A 19,645-nucleotide genomic window follows, 5' to 3' on the forward strand; every position below is an offset into this window, starting at 1 on the left:
GCTTTCTTGTGACGCCTGCGTCAAGCAGGACGTTCCACGTCCGCCGCCAAGGTCAGTGAGTGGTGGCGCTGGCTAACGCTCCCAGGGTTTACTATTGCACATAAATACCCAAGAAAGTTGATGGGGAAACAGCGCCTCGGTAACTCAATTGGTAGTGCAACGCATGCGAAATGCGAAGGTTGTGGGTTCGGTTCCCACCTGCGGCAAGTTGTTTTTTCATTCACTTTAATTTCTAATAATTTATCGTTTCTTCATGCCATTTATTAGGCACAACTAATTTCCCCTATGTTGTCCTTGCTGTCAGTGCTTGTTGGCTTCTCATGATATGACTAATAAATATCGGGCCCCTCGGTTAACCCCTTTCTTCTCGTTTATTACATAACGAGGGTCTCGAATCCGGCAACATTAATGCCTTCAGGCGGCATATGTGGGTTTATTGACCAGTTGCCTTCACCCGAAAAGATCACTTTCTTGTGACGCCTGCGTCAAGGAGGATGCTCCACGTGCACCGCCAAGGTCTGTGATTGGTTGCGCTGGCTAACACTCCCAGGGTTTACTAGTACACATAAATACCCAAGAAAGTTGATGGGGAAACAGCGCCTGGGTAGCTCAATTGGTAAAGCAACGCACGCGAAATGCGAAGGTTGTGAGTTCGGTTCCCACCTGCGACAAGTTGTTTTTTCATCCGCTTTAATTTCTAATAATTAATCGTTTCTTCATACCATTTATTAGGCACAACTAATTTCCGCAATGTTGTCCTTGCTGTCAGTCCTTGTTGGCTTCGCATGATATCACTAAAAAACATCGGGCCCCTCGGTTAACCGCCTTTCTTCTCGTTTATTACATGGCGAGGGTCTCGAATGCAGCAAGATTGATGCCTTCAGGTAGCATATCTGGGTTTATTGACCAGTTGCGTTCACCCAAAAAGATGACTTTCTTGTGACGCCTGCGTCAAGCAGGACGTTCCACGTCCGCCGCCAAGGTCAGTCAGTGGTGGCGCTGGCTAACACTCCCAGGATTTTACTAGTACACATAAATACCCAAGAAATTTGATGGGGAAACAACGCCGCGGTAGCACAATTGGTAGAGCATCGCACGCGAAATGCGAAGGTTGTGGGTTCGGTTCCCACCTGCGGCAAGTTGTTTTTTCATCCGCTTTAATTTCTAATAATTTATCGTTTCTTCATAGCATTCATTAGGCACTACTAATTTCCCCAATGTTGTCCTTGCTGTCAGTGCTTGTTAGCTTCTCATGATATGACTAATAAATATCGGGCCCCTCGGTTAACCCCCTTTCTTCTCGTTTATTACATAACGAGGGTCGCGAATCCGGCAACATTGATGCCTTCAGGTAGCATATGTGGGTTTATTGACCAGTTGCCTTCACCCAAAAAGATCACTTTCTCGTGACGCCTGAGTCAACGAGGACGTTCCACGTGCGCCGCCAAGGTCTGTGAGTGGTGGCGCTGGCTAACACTCCCAGGGTTTACTAGTACACATAAATACCCAAGAAAGTTGATGGGGAAACAGCGCCGCGGTAGCTCAATTGGTAGAGCATCGCATGCGAAATGTGAAGCTTGTGGGTTCGGTTCCCACCTGCGGCAAGTTGTTTTTGACCCGCTTTAATTTCTAATTATTTATCGTTTCTTCATACAATTTATTAGGCACAACTAATTTCCCCAATGTTGTCCTTGCTGTCCGTGCTTGTTGGCTTCTCATGATATGACTAATGAATATCGGGCCCCTCGGTTAACCGCCTTTCTTCTCGTTTATTACATAGCGAGGGTCTCAAATCCGGCAAGATTGATGCCTTCAGGTAGCATATGTGGGTTTATTGACCAGTTGCCTTCACCCGAAAAGATCACTTTCTTATGACGCCTGCGTCATGGAGGACGTTCCACGTCCGCCGCCAAGGTCAGTGAGTGGTGGCACTGGCTAACACTCCCAGGGTTTACTAGTACACATAAATACCCAAGAAAGTTGATGGGGAAACAGCGCCGCGGTAGCTCAATTGGTAGAGCATCGCACGCGAAATGCGAAGGTTGTGGGTTCGGTTCCCACCTGCGGCAAGTTTTTTCATCCGCTTTAATTTCTAATAATTTATCGTTTCTTCATAGCATTCATAAGGCACAACTTATTTCCCCAATGTCGTCCTTGCTGTCAGTGCTTGTTAGCTTCTCATGATATGACTAATAAATATCGGGCCCCTCGGTTAACCGCCTTTCTTCTCGTTTATTACATAGCGAGGGTCTCGAATCCGGCAAGATTGATGCCTTCAGGTAGCATATGTGGGTTTATTGACCAGTCGCCTTCACCCAAAAAGATCAGTTTCTCGCGACGCCTGCGTCAACGAGGACGTTCCACGTCCGCCGCCAAGGTCTGTGAGTGGTGACGCTGGCTAACACTCGCAGGGATTTACTAGTACACATTATTACCCAAGAAAGTTGATGGGGAAACAGCGCCGCGGTAGCTCAATTGGTAGAGCATCGCACGCGAAATGCGAAGGTTGTGGGTTCGGTTCCCACCTGCGGCAAGTTGTTTTTTCATCCGCTTTAATTTCTAATAATTTATCGTTTCTTCACACCATTTATTAGGCACAACTAATTTCCCCAATGTTGTCCTTGCTGTCATTGCTTGTTGGCTTCTCATGATATGACTAATCGATATAGGGCCCCTCGGTTAACCCCCTTTCTTCTCGTTTATTACTTAACGAGGGTCGCGAATCGGGCAAGATTGATGCCTTCAGGTAGCATATGTGGGTTTATTGACCAGTTGCCTTCACCCGAAAAGATTACTTTTTTGTGACGCCTGCGAAAAGGAGGACGCTCCACGTGCTCCGCCAAGGTCAGTGATTGGTGGCGCTGGCTAACACTGCCAGGGTTTACTAGTACACATAAATACCCAAGAAAGTTGATGGGGAAACAGCGCCGCGGTAGCTCAATTGTTAGAGCATCGCACGCGAAATGCGAAGGTTGTGGGTTCGGTTCCTACCTGCGGCTAGTTGTTTTTTCATCCGCTTTAATTTCTAATAATTTATCGTTTCTTCATATTATTTATTGGGCACAACTAATTTCCGCAATGTTGTCCTTGCTGTCAGTCCTTGTTGGCTTCGCATGATATGACTAATAAATATCGGGCCCCTCGGTTAACCGCCTTTCTTCTCGTTTATTACATAGCGAGGGTCTCGAATCCAGCAAGATTGATGCCTTCAGGTAGCATATCTGGGTTTATTGACCAGTTGCGTTCACCCAAATAGATCACTTTCTTGTGACGCCTGCGTCAAGCAGGACGTTCCACGTCCGCCGCCAAGGTCTGTGAGTGGTGGCGCTGGCTAATACTCCCAGGATTTTACTAGTACACATAAATACCCAAGAAAGTTGATGGGGAAACAGCGCCGCGGTAGCTCAATTGGTAGAGCATCGCACGCGAAATGCGAAGGTTGTGGGTTCGGTTCCCACCTGCGGCAAGTTGTTTTTTCATCCGCTTTAATTTCTAATAATTTATCGTTTCTTCACACCATTTATTAGGCACAACTAATTTCCCCAATGTTGTCCTTGCTGTCATTGCTTGTTGGCTTCTCATGATATGACTAATCGATATAGGGCCCCTCGGTTAACCCCCTTTCTTCTCGTTTATTACTTAACGAGGGTCGCGAATCGGGCAAGATTGATGCCTTCAGGTAGCATATGTGGGTTTATTGACCAGTTGCCTTCACCCGAAAAGATTACTTTTTTGTGACGCCTGCGAAAAGGAGGACGCTCCACGTGCTCCGCCAAGGTCAGTGATTGGTGGCGCTGGCTAACACTGCCAGGGTTTACTAGTACACATAAATACCCAAGAAAGTTGATGGGGAAACAGCGCCGCGGTAGCTCAATTGTTAGAGCATCGCACGCGAAATGCGAAGGTTGTGGGTTCGGTTCCTACCTGCGGCTAGTTGTTTTTTCATCCGCTTTAATTTCTAATAATTTATCGTTTCTTCATATTATTTATTGGGCACAACTAATTTCCGCAATGTTGTCCTTGCTGTCAGTCCTTGTTGGCTTCGCATGATATGACTAATAAATATCGGGCCCCTCGGTTAACCGCCTTTCTTCTCGTTTATTACATAGCGAGGGTCTCGAATCCAGCAAGATTGATGCCTTCAGGTAGCATATCTGGGTTTATTGACCAGTTGCGTTCACCCAAATAGATCACTTTCTTGTGACGCCTGCGTCAAGCAGGACGTTCCACGTCCGCCGCCAAGGTCTGTGAGTGGTGGCGCTGGCTAATACTCCCAGGATTTTACTAGTACACATAAATACCCAAGAAAGTTGATGGGGAAACAGCGCCGCGGTAGCTCAATTGGTAGAGCATCGCACGCGAAATGCGAAGGTTGTGGGTCCGGTTCCCACCTACGGCAAGTTGTTTTTTATCCGCTTTAATTTCTAATAATTTATCGTTTCTTCATACAATTTATTAGGCACAACTAATTTCCCCAATGTTGTCCTTGCTGTCCGTGCTTGTTGGCTTCTCATGATATGACTAATAAATATCGGGCCCCTCGGTTAACCCCCTTTCTTCTCGTTTATTACATAGCAAGGGTCTCGAATCCGGCAAGATTGATGCCTTCAGGTAGCATATGTGGGTTTATTGACCAGTTGCCTTCGCCCAAAAAGATCACTTTCTCTCGACGCCTGCGTCAACGAGGACGTTCCACGTCCGCCGCCAAGGTCTGTGAGTGATGCGCTGGCTAATACTCGCAGGGTTTACTAGTACACATAAATACCCAAGAAAGTTGGTGGGGAAACAGCGCCGTGGTAGCTCAATTGGTAGAGCATCGCACGCGAAATGCGAAGGTTGTGGGTTCGGGTCCCACCTGCGGCAAGTTGTTTTTTCATCCGCTTTAATTTCTAATAATTTATCGTTTCTTCATACCATTTATTAGGCACAACTAATTTCCGCAATTTTGTCCTTGCTGTCAGTCCTTGTTGGCTTCGCATGATATGACTAATAAATATCGGGACCCTCGGTTAACCGCCTTTCTTCTCGTTTATTACATAGCGAGGGTCTCGAATCCATCAAGATTGATGCCTTCAGGTAGCATATGTGGGTTTATTGACCAGTTGCGTTCACCCGAAAAGATCACATTCTCGTGACGCCTGCGGCGACGAGGACCTTCCACGTCCGCCGCCAAGGTCTGTGAGTGGTGGCGCTGGCTAACACTCGCAGGGATTTACTAGTACACATTATTACCCAAGAAAGTTGATGGGGAAACAGCGCCTCGGTAACTCAATTGGTAGTGCAACGCATGCGAAATGCGAAGGTTGTGGGTTCGGTTCCCACCTGCGGCAAGTTGTTTTTTCATTCACTTTAATTTCTAATAATTTATCGTTTCTTCATGCCATTTATTAGGCACAACTAATTTCCCCTATGTTGTCCTTGCTGTCAGTGCTTGTTGGCTTCTCATGATATGACTAATAAATATCGGGCCCCTCGGTTAACCCCCTTTCTTCTCGTTTATTACATAACGAGGGTCGCGAATCCGGCAACATTGATGCCTTCAGGTAGCATATGTGGGTTTATTGACCAGTTGCCTTCACCCAAAAAGATCACTTTCTCGTGACGCCTGAGTCAACGAGGACGTTCCACGTGCGCCGCCAAGGTCTGTGAGTGGTGGCGCTGGCTAACACTCCCAGGGTTTACTAGTACACATAAATACCCAAGAAAGTTGATGGGGAAACAGCGCCGCGGTAGCTCAATTGGTAGAGCATCGCATGCGAAATGTGAAGCTTGTGGGTTCGGTTCCCACCTGCGGCAAGTTGTTTTTGACCCGCTTTAATTTCTAATTATTTATCGTTTCTTCATACAATTTATTAGGCACAACTAATTTCCCCAATGTTGTCCTTGCTGTCCGTGCTTGTTGGCTTCTCATGATATGACTAATGAATATCGGGCCCCTCGGTTAACCGCCTTTCTTCTCGTTTATTACATAGCGAGGGTCTCGAATCCGGCAAGATTGATGCCTTCAGGTAGCATATGTGGGTTTATTGACCAGTTGCCTTCACCCGAAAAGATCACTTTCTTATGACGCCTGCGTCATGGAGGACGTTCCACGTCCGCCGCCAAGGTCAGTGAGTGGTGGCGCTGGCTAACACTCCCAGGGTTTACTAGTACACATAAATACCCAAGAAAGTTGATGGGGAAACAGCGCCGCGGTAGCTCAATTGGTAGAGCATCGCACGCGAAATGCGAAGGTTGTGGGTTCGGTTCCCACCTGCGGCAAGTTTTTTCATCCGCTTTAATTTCTAATAATTTATCGTTTCTTCATAGCATTCATTAGGCACAACTAATTTCCCCAATGTCGTCCTTGCTGTCAGTGCTTGTTAGCTTCTCATGATATGACTAATAAATATCGGGCCCCTCGGTTAACCGCCTTTCTTCTCGTTTATTACATAGCGAGGGTCTCGAATCCGGCAAGATTGATGCCTTCAGGTAGCATATGTGGGTTTATTGACCAGTCGCCTTCACCCAAAAAGATCAGTTTCTCGCGACGCCTGCGTCAACGAGGACGTTCCACGTCCGCCGCCAAGGTCTGTGAGTGGTGACGCTGGCTAACACTCGCAGGGATTTACTAGTACACATTATTACCCAAGAAAGTTGATGGGGAAACAGCGCCGCGGTAGCTCAATTGGTAGAGCATCGCACGCGAAATGCGAAGGTTGTGGGTTCGGTTCCCACCTGCGGCAAGTTGTTTTTTCATCCGCTTTAATTTCTAATAATTTATCGTTTCTTCACACCATTTATTAGGCACAACTAATTTCCCCAATGTTGTCCTTGCTGTCATTGCTTGTTGGCTTCTCATGATATGACTAATCGATATAGGGCCCCTCGGTTAACCCCCTTTCTTCTCGTTTATTACTTAACGAGGGTCGCGAATCGGGCAAGATTGATGCCTTCAGGTAGCATATGTGGGTTTATTGACCAGTTGCCTTCACCCGAAAAGATTACTTTTTTGTGACGCCTGCGAAAAGGAGGACGCTCCACGTGCTCCGCCAAGGTCAGTGATTGGTGGCGCTGGCTAACACTGCCAGGGTTTACTAGTACACATAAATACCCAAGAAAGTTGATGGGGAAACAGCGCCGCGGTAGCTCAATTGTTAGAGCATCGCACGCGAAATGCGAAGGTTGTGGGTTCGGTTCCTACCTGCGGCTAGTTGTTTTTTCATCCGCTTTAATTTCTAATAATTTATCGTTTCTTCATATTATTTATTGGGCACAACTAATTTCCGCAATGTTGTCCTTGCTGTCAGTCCTTGTTGGCTTCGCATGATATGACTAATAAATATCGGGCCCCTCGGTTAACCGCCTTTCTTCTCGTTTATTACATAGCGAGGGTCTCGAATCCAGCAAGATTGATGCCTTCAGGTAGCATATCTGGGTTTATTGACCAGTTGCGTTCACCCAAATAGATCACTTTCTTGTGACGCCTGCGTCAAGCAGGACGTTCCACGTCCGCCGCCAAGGTCTGTGAGTGGTGGCGCTGGCTAATACTCCCAGGATTTTACTAGTACACATAAATACCCAAGAAAGTTGATGGGGAAACAGCGCCGCGGTAGCTCAATTGGTAGAGCATCGCACGCGAAATGCGAAGGTTGTGGGTCCGGTTCCCACCTACGGCAAGTTGTTTTTTATCCGCTTTAATTTCTAATAATTTATCGTTTCTTCATACAATTTATTAGGCACAACTAATTTCCCCAATGTTGTCCTTGCTGTCCGTGCTTGTTGGCTTCTCATGATATGACTAATAAATATCGGGCCCCTCGGTTAACCCCCTTTCTTCTCGTTTATTACATAGCAAGGGTCTCGAATCCGGCAAGATTGATGCCTTCAGGTAGCATATGTGGGTTTATTGACCAGTTGCCTTCGCCCAAAAAGATCACTTTCTCTCGACGCCTGCGTCAACGAGGACGTTCCACGTCCGCCGCCAAGGTCTGTGAGTGATGCGCTGGCTAATACTCGCAGGGTTTACTAGTACACATAAATACCCAAGAAAGTTGGTGGGGAAACAGCGCCGTGGTAGCTCAATTGGTAGAGCATCGCACGCGAAATGCGAAGGTTGTGGGTTCGGGTCCCACCTGCGGCAAGTTGTTTTTTCATCCGCTTTAATTTCTAATAATTTATCGTTTCTTCATACCATTTATTAGGCACAACTAATTTCCGCAATGTTGTCCTTGCTGTCAGTCCTTGTTGGCTTCGCATGATATGACTAATAAATATCGGGACCCTCGGTTAACCGCCTTTCTTCTCGTTTATTACATAGCGAGGGTCTCGAATCCAGCAAGATTGATGCCTTCAGGTAGCATATCTGGGTTTATTGACCAGTTGCGTTCACCCAAATAGATCACTTTCTTGTGACGCCTGCGTCAAGCAGGACGTTCCACGTCCGCCGCCAAGGTCTGTGAGTGGTGGCGCTGGCTAATACTCCCAGGATTTTACTAGTACACATAAATACCCAAGAAAGTTGATGGGGAAACAGCGCCGCGGTAGCTCAATTGGTAGAGCATCGCACGCGAAATGCGAAGGTTGTGGGTCCGGTTCCCACCTACGGCAAGTTGTTTTTTATCCGCTTTAATTTCTAATAATTTATCGTTTCTTCATACAATTTATTAGGCACAACTAATTTCCCCAATGTTGTCCTTGCTGTCCGTGCTTGTTGGCTTCTCATGATATGACTAATAAATATCGGGCCCCTCGGTTAACCCCCTTTCTTCTCGTTTATTACATAGCAAGGGTCTCGAATCCGGCAAGATTGATGCCTTCAGGTAGCATATGTGGGTTTATTGACCAGTTGCCTTCGCCCAAAAAGATCACTTTCTCTCGACGCCTGCGTCAACGAGGACGTTCCACGTCCGCCGCCAAGGTCTGTGAGTGATGCGCTGGCTAATACTCGCAGGGTTTACTAGTACACATAAATACCCAAGAAAGTTGGTGGGGAAACAGCGCCGTGGTAGCTCAATTGGTAGAGCATCGCACGCGAAATGCGAAGGTTGTGGGTTCGGGTCCCACCTGCGGCAAGTTGTTTTTTCATCCGCTTTAATTTCTAATAATTTATCGTTTCTTCATACCATTTATTAGGCACAACTAATTTCCGCAATTTTGTCCTTGCTGTCAGTCCTTGTTGGCTTCGCATGATATGACTAATAAATATCGGGACCCTCGGTTAACCGCCTTTCTTCTCGTTTATTACATAGCGAGGGTCTCGAATCCATCAAGATTGATGCCTTCAGGTAGCATATGTGGGTTTATTGACCAGTTGCGTTCACCCGAAAAGATCACATTCTCGTGACGCCTGCGGCGACGAGGACCTTCCACGTCCGCCGCCAAGGTCTGTGAGTGGTGGCGCTGGCTAACACTCGCAGGGATTTACTAGTACACATTATTACCCAAGAAAGTTGATGGGGAAACAGCGCCTCGGTAACTCAATTGGTAGTGCAACGCATGCGAAATGCGAAGGTTGTGGGTTCGGTTCCCACCTGCGGCAAGTTGTTTTTTCATTCACTTTAATTTCTAATAATTTATCGTTTCTTCATGCCATTTATTAGGCACAACTAATTTCCCCTATGTTGTCCTTGCTGTCAGTGCTTGTTGGCTTCTCATGATATGACTAATAAATATCGGGCCCCTCGGTTAACCCCCTTTCTTCTCGTTTATTACATAACGAGGGTCGCGAATCCGGCAACATTGATGCCTTCAGGTAGCATATGTGGGTTTATTGACCAGTTGCCTTCACCCAAAAAGATCACTTTCTCGTGACGCCTGAGTCAACGAGGACGTTCCACGTGCGCCGCCAAGGTCTGTGAGTGGTGGCGCTGGCTAACACTCCCAGGGTTTACTAGTACACATAAATACCCAAGAAAGTTGATGGGGAAACAGCGCCGCGGTAGCTCAATTGGTAGAGCATCGCATGCGAAATGTGAAGCTTGTGGGTTCGGTTCCCACCTGCGGCAAGTTGTTTTTGACCCGCTTTAATTTCTAATTATTTATCGTTTCTTCATACAATTTATTAGGCACAACTAATTTCCCCAATGTTGTCCTTGCTGTCCGTGCTTGTTGGCTTCTCATGATATGACTAATGAATATCGGGCCCCTCGGTTAACCGCCTTTCTTCTCGTTTATTACATAGCGAGGGTCTCGAATCCGGCAAGATTGATGCCTTCAGGTAGCATATGTGGGTTTATTGACCAGTTGCCTTCACCCGAAAAGATCACTTTCTTATGACGCCTGCGTCATGGAGGACGTTCCACGTCCGCCGCCAAGGTCAGTGAGTGGTGGCGCTGGCTAACACTCCCAGGGTTTACTAGTACACATAAATACCCAAGAAAGTTGATGGGGAAACAGCGCCGCGGTAGCTCAATTGGTAGAGCATCGCACGCGAAATGCGAAGGTTGTGGGTTCGGTTCCCACCTGCGGCAAGTTTTTTCATCCGCTTTAATTTCTAATAATTTATCGTTTCTTCATAGCATTCATTAGGCACAACTAATTTCCCCAATGTCGTCCTTGCTGTCAGTGCTTGTTAGCTTCTCATGATATGACTAATAAATATCGGGCCCCTCGGTTAACCGCCTTTCTTCTCGTTTATTACATAGCGAGGGTCTCGAATCCGGCAAGATTGATGCCTTCAGGTAGCATATGTGGGTTTATTGACCAGTCGCCTTCACCCAAAAAGATCAGTTTCTCGCGACGCCTGCGTCAACGAGGACGTTCCACGTCCGCCGCCAAGGTCTGTGAGTGGTGACGCTGGCTAACACTCGCAGGGATTTACTAGTACACATTATTACCCAAGAAAGTTGATGGGGAAACAGCGCCGCGGTAGCTCAATTGGTAGAGCATCGCACGCGAAATGCGAAGGTTGTGGGTTCGGTTCCCACCTGCGGCAAGTTGTTTTTTCATCCGCTTTAATTTCTAATAATTTATCGTTTCTTCACACCATTTATTAGGCACAACTAATTTCCCCAATGTTGTCCTTGCTGTCATTGCTTGTTGGCTTCTCATGATATGACTAATCGATATAGGGCCCCTCGGTTAACCCCCTTTCTTCTCGTTTATTACTTAACGAGGGTCGCGAATCGGGCAAGATTGATGCCTTCAGGTAGCATATGTGGGTTTATTGACCAGTTGCCTTCACCCGAAAAGATTACTTTTTTGTGACGCCTGCGAAAAGGAGGACGCTCCACGTGCTCCGCCAAGGTCAGTGATTGGTGGCGCTGGCTAACACTGCCAGGGTTTACTAGTACACATAAATACCCAAGAAAGTTGATGGGGAAACAGCGCCGCGGTAGCTCAATTGTTAGATCATCGCACGCGAAATGCGAAGGTTGTGGGTTCGGTTCCTACCTGCGGCTAGTTGTTTTTTCATCCGCTTTAATTTCTAATAATTTATCGTTTCTTCATATTATTTATTGGGCACAACTAATTTCCGCAATGTTGTCCTTGCTGTCAGTCCTTGTTGGCTTCGCATGATATGACTAATAAATATCGGGCCCCTCGGTTAACCGCCTTTCTTCTCGTTTATTACATAGCGAGGGTCTCGAATCCAGCAAGATTGATGCCTTCAGGTAGCATATCTGGGTTTATTGACCAGTTGCGTTCACCCAAATAGATCACTTTCTTGTGACGCCTGCGTCAAGCAGGACGTTCCACGTCCGCCGCCAAGGTCTGTGAGTGGTGGCGCTGGCTAATACTCCCAGGATTTTACTAGTACACATAAATACCCAAGAAAGTTGATGGGGAAACAGCGCCGCGGTAGCTCAATTGGTAGAGCATCGCACGCGAAATGCGAAGGTTGTGGGTCCGGTTCCCACCTACGGCAAGTTGTTTTTTATCCGCTTTAATTTCTAATAATTTATCGTTTCTTCATACAATTTATTAGGCACAACTAATTTCCCCAATGTTGTCCTTGCTGTCCGTGCTTGTTGGCTTCTCATGATATGACTAATAAATATCGGGCCCCTCGGTTAACCCCCTTTCTTCTCGTTTATTACATAGCAAGGGTCTCGAATCCGGCAAGATTGATGCCTTCAGGTAGCATATGTGGGTTTATTGACCAGTTGCCTTCGCCCAAAAAGATCACTTTCTCTCGACGCCTGCGTCAACGAGGACGTTCCACGTCCGCCGCCAAGGTCTGTGAGTGATGCGCTGGCTAATACTCGCAGGGTTTACTAGTACACATAAATACCCAAGAAAGTTGGTGGGGAAACAGCGCCGTGGTAGCTCAATTGGTAGAGCATCGCACGCGAAATGCGAAGGTTGTGGGTTCGGGTCCCACCTGCGGCAAGTTGTTTTTTCATCCGCTTTAATTTCTAATAATTTATCGTTTCTTCATACCATTTATTAGGCACAACTAATTTCCGCAATGTTGTCCTTGCTGTCAGTCCTTGTTGGCTTCGCATGATATGACTAATAAATATCGGGACCCTCGGTTAACCGCCTTTCTTCTCGTTTATTACATAGCGAGGGTCTCGAATCCATCAAGATTGATGCCTTCAGGTAGCATATGTGGGTTTATTGACCAGTTGCGTTCACCCGAAAAGATCACATTCTCGTGACGCCTGCGGCGACGAGGACCTTCCACGTCCGCCGCCAAGGTCTGTGAGTGGTGGCGCTGGCTAACACTCGCAGGGATTTACTAGTACACATTATTACCCAAGAAAGTTGATGGGGAAACAGCGCCGCGGTAGCTCAATTGGTAGAGCATCGCACGCGAAATGCGAAGGTTGTGGGTTCGGTTCCCACCTGCGGCAAGTTGTTTTTTCATCCGCTTTAATTTCTAATAATTTATCGTTTCTTCACACCATTTATTAGGCACAACTAATTTCCCCAATGTTGTCCTTGCTGTCAGTGCTTGTTGGCTTCCCATGATATGACTAATCGATATAGGGCCCCTCGGTTAACCCCCTTTCTTCTCGTTTATTACTTAACGAGGGTCGCGAATCGGGCAAGATTGATGCCTTCAGGTAGCATATGTGGGTTTATTGACCAGTTGCCTTCACCCGAAAAGATTACTTTTTTGTGACGCCTGCGTAAAGGAGGACGCTCCACGTGCTCCGCCAAGGTCAGTGATTGGTGGCGCTGGCTAACACTCCCAGGGTTTTACTAGTACACATAAATACCCAAGAAATTTGATGGGGAAACAGCGCCGCGGTAGCTCAATTGGTAGAGCATCGCACGCGAAATGCGAAGGTTGTGGGTTCGGTTCCTACCTGCGGCTAGTTGTTTTTTCATCCGCTTTAATTTCTAATAATTTATCGTTTCTTCATATTATTTATTGGGCACAACTAATTTCCGCAATGTTGTCCTTGCTGTCAGTCCTTGTTGGCTTCGCATGATATGACTAATAAATATCGGGCCCCTCGGTTAACCGCCTTTCTTCTCGTTTATTACATAGCGAGGGTTTCGAATCCAGCAAGATTGATGCCTTCAGGTAGCATATCTGGGTTTATTGACCAGTTCCGTTCACCCAAAAAGATCACTTTCTTGTGACGCCTGCGTCAAGCAGGACGTTCCACGTCCGCCGCCAAGGTCAGTGAGTGGTGGCGCTGGCTAACACTCCCAGGATTTTACTAGTACACATAAATACCCAAGAAAGTTGATGGGGAAACAGCGCCGCGGTAGCTCACTTGGTAGAGCATCGCACGCGAAATGCGAAGGCTGTGGGTTCGGTTCCCACCTGCGGCAAGTTGTTTTTTCATCCGCTTTAATTTCTAATAATTTGTCGTTTCTTCATGCCATTTATTAGGCACAACTAATTTCCGCAATGTTGTCCTTGCTGTCAGACCTTGTTGGCTTCGCATGATATGACTAATAAATATCGGGCCCCTTGGTTAACCGCCTTTCTTCTCGTTTATTACATAGCGAGGGTCTCGAATCCAGCAAGATTGATGCCTTCAGGTAGCATATCTGGGTTTATTGACCAGTTGCGTTCACCCAAAAAGATCACTTTCTTGTGACGCCTGCGTCAAGCAGGACGTTCCACGTCCGCCGCCAAGGTCAGTGAGTGGTGGCGCTGGCTAACGCTCCCAGGGTTTACTATTGCACATAAATACCCAAGAAAGTTGATGGGGAAACAGCGCCTCGGTAACTCAATTGGTAGTGCAAAGCATGCGAAATGCGAAGGTTGTGGGTTCGGTTCCCACCTGCGGCAAGTTGTTTTTTCATTCACTTTAATTTCTAATAATTTATCGTTTCTTCATGCCATTTATTAGGCACAACTAATTTCCCCTATGTTGTCCTTGCTGTCAGTGCTTGTTGGCTTCTCATGATATGACTAATAAATATCGGGCCCCTCGGTTAACCCCTTTCTTCTCGTTTATTACATAACGAGGGTCTCGAATCCGGCAACATTCATGCCTTCAGGCGGCATATGTGGGTTTATTGACCAGTTGCCTTCACCCGAAAAGATCACTTTCTTGTGACGCCTGCGTCAAGGAGGACGCTCCACGTGCACCGCCAAGGTCTGTGATTGGTGGCACTGGCTAACACTCCCAGGGTTAACTAGTACACATAAATACCCAAGAAAGTTGATGGGGAAACAGCGCCTGGGTAGCTCAATTGGTCACGAGAAAGTGATCTTTTCGGGTGAAGGCAACTGGGCAATAAACCCACATATGCTACGTGAAGGCATCAATCTTGCCGGATTCGAGACCCTCGAATACGTAATAAACGAGAAGAAAGGGGGTTAACCGAGGGGCCCGATTTTTATTAGTCATATCATGAGAAGCCAACAAGCACTGACAGCAAGGACAACATTGGGGAAATTAGTAGTGCCTAATGAATGCTTTGAAGAAACGATAAATTATTAGAAATTAAAGCGGATGAAAAAACAACTTGCCGCAGGTGGGAACCGAACCCACAACCTTCGCATTTCGCGTGCGATGCTCTACCAATTGAGCTACCGCGGCGCTGTTTCCCCATCAAATTTCTTGGGTATTTATGTGTACTAGTAAAATCCTGGGAGTGTTAGCCAGCGCCACCACTCACTGACCTTGGCGGCGGACGTGGAACGTCCTGCTTCACGCAGGCGTCACAAGAAAGTGATCTTTTTGGGTGAACGCAACTGGTCAATAAACCCAGATATGCTACCTGAAGGCATCAATCTTGCTGCATTCGAGACCCTCGCTATGTAATAAACGAGAAGAAAGGCGGTTAACCGAGGGGCCCGATATTTATTAGTCATATCATGCGAAGCCAACAAGGACTGACAGCAAGGACAACATTGCGGAAATTAGTTGTGCCTAATAAATGGTATGAAGAAACGATAAATTATTAGAAATTAAAGCGGATGAAAAAACAACTTGTCGCAGGTGGGAACCGAACTCACAACCTTCGCATTTCGCGTGCGTTGCTCTACCAATTGAGCTACCCAGGCGCTGTTTCCCCATCAACTTTCTTGGGTATTTATGTGTACTAGTAAACCCTGGGAGTGTTAGCCAGCGCAACCAATCACAGACCTTGGCGGTGCACGTGGAGCGTCCTCCTTGACGCAGGCGTCACAAGAAAGTGATCTTTTCGGGTGAAGGCAACTGGTCAATAAACCCACATATGCCGCCTGAAGGCATTAATGTTGCCGGATTCGAGACCCTCGTTATGTAATAAACGAGAAGAAAGGGGTTAACCGAGGGGCCCGATATTAATTAGTCATATCATGAGAAGCCAACAAGGACTGAGAGCAAGGACAACATTGCGGAAATTAGTAGTGCCTAATGAATGCTATGAAGAAACGATAAATTATTAGAAATTAAAGCGGATGAAAAAACTTGCCGCAGGTGGGAACCGAACCCACAACCTTCGCATTTCGCGTGCGATGCTCTACCAATTGAGCTACCGCGGCGCTGTTTCCCCATCAACTTTCTTGGGTATTTATGTGTACTAGTAAACCCTGGGAGTGTTAGCCAGTGCCACCACTCACTGACCTTGGCGGCGGACGTGGAATGTCCTCCATGACGCAGGCGTCATAAGAAAGTGATCTTTTCGGGTGAAGGCAACTGGTCAATAAACCCACATATGCTACCTGAAGGCATCAATCTTGCCGGATTTGAGACCCTCGCTATGTAATAAACGAGAAGAAAGGCGGTTAACCGAGGGGCCCGATATTCATTAGTCATATCATGAGAAGCCAACAAGCACGGACAGCAAGGACAACATTGGGGAAATTAGTTGTGCCTAATAAATTGTATGAAGAAACGATAAATAATTAGAAATTAAAGCGGGTCAAAAACAACTTGCCGCAGGTGGGAACCGAACCCACAACCTTCACATTTCGCATGCGATGCTCTACCAATTGAGCTACCGCGGCGCTGTTTCCCCATCAACTTTCTTGGGTATTTATGTGTACTAGTAAACCCTGGGAGTGTTAGCCAGCGCCACCACTCACAGACCTTGGCGGCGCACGTGGAACGTCCTCGTTGACTCAGGCGTCACGAGAAAGTGATCTTTTTGGGTGAAGGCAACTGGTCAATAAACCCACATATGCTACCTGAAGGCATCAATGTTGCCGGATTCGCGAACCTCGTTATGTAATAAACGAGAAGAAAGGGGGTTAACCGAGGGGCCCGAAATTTATTAGTCATATCATGAGAAGCTAACAAGCACTGACAGCATGGACAACATTGGGGAAATTAGTAGTGCCTAATGAATGCTATGAAGAAACGATAAATTATTAGAAATTAAAGCGGATGAAAAAACAACTTGCCGCAGGTGGGAACCGAACCCACAACCTTCGCATTTCGCGTGCGATGCTCAACCAATTGAGCTACCGCGGCGCTGTTTCCCCATCAAATTTCTTGGGTATTTATGTGTACTAGTAAAATCCTGGGAGTGTTAGCCAGCGCCACCACTCACTGACCTTGGCGGCGGACGTGGAACGTCCTGCTTCACGCAGGCGTCACAAGAAAGTGATCTTTTTGGGTGAACGCAACTGGTCAATAAACCCAGATATGCTACCTGAAGGCATCAATCTTGCTGCATTCGAGACCCTCGCTATGTAATAAACGAGAAGAAAGGCGGTTAACCGAGGGGCCCGATATTTATTAGTCATATCATGCGAAGCCAACAAGGACTGACAGCAAGGACAACATTGCGGAAATTAGTTGTGCCTAATAAATGGTATGAAGAAACGATAAATTATTAGAAATTAAAGCGGATGAAAAAACAACTTGTCGCAGGTGGGAACCGAACTCACAACCTTCGCATTTCGCGTGCGTTGCTCTACCAATTGAGCTACCCAGGCGCTGTTTCCCCATCAACTTTCTTGGGTATTTATGTGTACTAGTAAACCCTGGGAGTGTTAGCCAGCGCAACCAATCACAGACCTTGACGGTGCACGTGGAGCGTCCTCCTTGATGCAGGCGTCACAAGAAAGTGATCTTTTCGGGTGAAGGCAACTGGTCAATAAACCCACATATGCCGCCTGAAGGCATTAATGTTGCCGGATTCGAGACCCTCGTTATGTAATAAACGAGAAGAAAGGGGTTAACCGAGGGGCCCGATATTAATTAGTCATATCATGAGAAGCCAACAAGGACTGAGAGCAAGGACAACATTGCGGAAATTAGTAGTGCCTAATGAATGCTATGAAGAAACGATAAATTATTAGAAATTAAAGCGGATGAAAAAACAACTTGCCGCACGTGGGAACCGAACCCACAACCTTCGCATTTCGCGTGCGATGCTCTACCAATTGAGCTACCGCGGCGCTGTTTCCCCATCAAATTTCTTGGGTATTTATGTGTACTAGTAAAATCCTGGGAGTGTTAGCCAGCGCCACCACTCACTGACCTTGGCGGCGGACGTGGAACGTCCTGCTTGACGCAGGCGTCACAAGAAAGTGATCTTTTTGGGTGAACGCAACTGGTCAATAAACCCAGATATGCTACCTGAAGGCATCAATCTTGCTGGATTCGAGACCCTCGCTATGTAATAAACGAGAAGAAAGGCGGTTAACCGAGGGGCCCGATATTTATTAGTCATACCATGCGAAGCCAACAAGGACTGAGAGCAAGGACAACATTGCGGAAATTAGTTGTGCCTAATAAATGGTATGAAGAAACGATAAATTATTAGAAATTAAAGCGGATGGAAAAACAACTAGCCGCAGGTAGGAACCGAACCCACAACCTTCGCATTTCGCGTGCGATGCTCTACCAATTGAGCTACCGCGGCGCTGTTTCCCCATCAACTTTCTTGGGTATTTATGTGTACTAGTAAACCCTGGGAGTGTTAGCCAGCGCCACCAATCACTGACCTTGGCGGAGCAACGTGGAGCGTCCTCCTTTACGCAGGCGTCACAAAAAAGTAATCTTTTCGGGTGAAGGCAACTGGTCAATAAACCCACATATGCTACCTGAAGGCATCAATCTTGCCCGATTCGCGACCCTCGTTAAGTAATAAACGAGAAGAAAGGGGGTTAACCGAGGGGCCCTATATCGATTAGTCATATCATGGGAAGCCAACAAGCACTGACAGCAAGGACAACATTGGGGAAATTAGTTGTGCCTAATAAATGGTGTGAAGAAACGATAAATTATTAGAAATTAAAGCGGATGAAAAAACAACTTGCCGCAGGTGGCAACCGAACCCACAACCTTCGCATTTCGCGTGCGATGCTCTACCAATTGAGCTACCGCGGCGCTGTTTCCCCATCAACTTTCTTGGGTAATAATGTGTACTAGTAAAACCCTGCGAGTGTTAGCCAGCGCCACCACTCACAGACCTTGGCGGCGGACGTGGAAGGTCCTCGTCGCCGCAGGCGTCACGAGAATGTGATCTTTTCGGGTGAACGCAACTGGTCAACAAACCCACATATGCTACCTGAAGGCATCAATCTTGCCGGATTCGAGACCCTCGCTATGTAATAAACGAGAAGAAAGGCGGTTAACCGAGGGGCCCGATATTTATTAGTCATATCATGCGAAGCCAACAAGGACTGACAGCAAGGACAACATTGCGGAAATTAGTTGTGCCTAATAAATGGTATGAAGAAACGATAAATTATTAGAAATTAAAGCGGATGAAAAAACAACTAGCCGCAGGTAGGAACCGAACCCACAACCTTCGCATTTCGCGTGCGATGCTCTACCAATTGAGCTACCGCGGCGCTGTTTCCCCATGAACTTTCTTGGGTATTTATGTGTACTAGTAAACCCTGGGAGTGTTAGCCAGCGCCACCAATCACTGACCTTGGCGGAGCACGTGGAGCGTCCTCCTTTACGCAGGCGTCACAAAAAAGTAATCTTTTCGGGTGAAGGCAACTGGTCAATAAACCATATATGCTACCTGAAGGCATCAATGTTGCCGGATTCGCGACCCTCGTTATGTAATAAACGAGCAGAAAGGGGGTTAACCGAGGGGCCCGATATTTATTAGTCATATCATGAGAAGCTAACAAGCACTGACAGCAAGGACAACGTTGGGGAAATTAGTAGTGCCTAATGAATGCTATGAAGAAACGATAAATTATTAGAAATTAAAGCGGATGAAAAAACAACTTGCCGCAGGTGGGAACCGAACCCACAACCTTCGCATTTCGCGTGCGATGCTCTACCAATTGAGCTACCGCGGCGCTGTTTCCCCATCAAATTTCTTGGGTATTTATGTGGACTAGTAAAATCCT

General features: G+C 46.8%; 3 non-coding genes across 3 annotated transcripts; all 3 read right to left on the reverse strand.

Moving 5' to 3' along the window:
- Window positions 1-14,863: 14,863 nt before the first annotated feature.
- TRNAS-CGA (transfer RNA serine (anticodon CGA)) lies at window positions 14,864-14,936 on the reverse strand. Its single transcript has one exon. It is a non-coding gene; the product is annotated as a tRNA-Ser (tRNA).
- Window positions 14,937-15,792: 856 nt separating this feature from the next.
- TRNAS-CGA (transfer RNA serine (anticodon CGA)) lies at window positions 15,793-15,865 on the reverse strand. The gene has a single exon. It is a non-coding gene; the product is annotated as a tRNA-Ser (tRNA).
- A 3,656-nt stretch (window positions 15,866-19,521) lies between these two features.
- On the reverse strand, window positions 19,522-19,594 carry TRNAS-CGA (transfer RNA serine (anticodon CGA)). Its single transcript has one exon. It is a non-coding gene; the product is annotated as a tRNA-Ser (tRNA).
- Between the last annotated feature and the right edge of the window lie 51 nt (window positions 19,595-19,645).

The sequence above is a fragment of the Dermacentor variabilis genome, chromosome 9 (assembly GCF_050947875.1).
Source record: "Dermacentor variabilis isolate Ectoservices chromosome 9, ASM5094787v1, whole genome shotgun sequence".
Classification (NCBI taxonomy): domain Eukaryota; kingdom Metazoa; phylum Arthropoda; class Arachnida; order Ixodida; family Ixodidae; genus Dermacentor; species Dermacentor variabilis.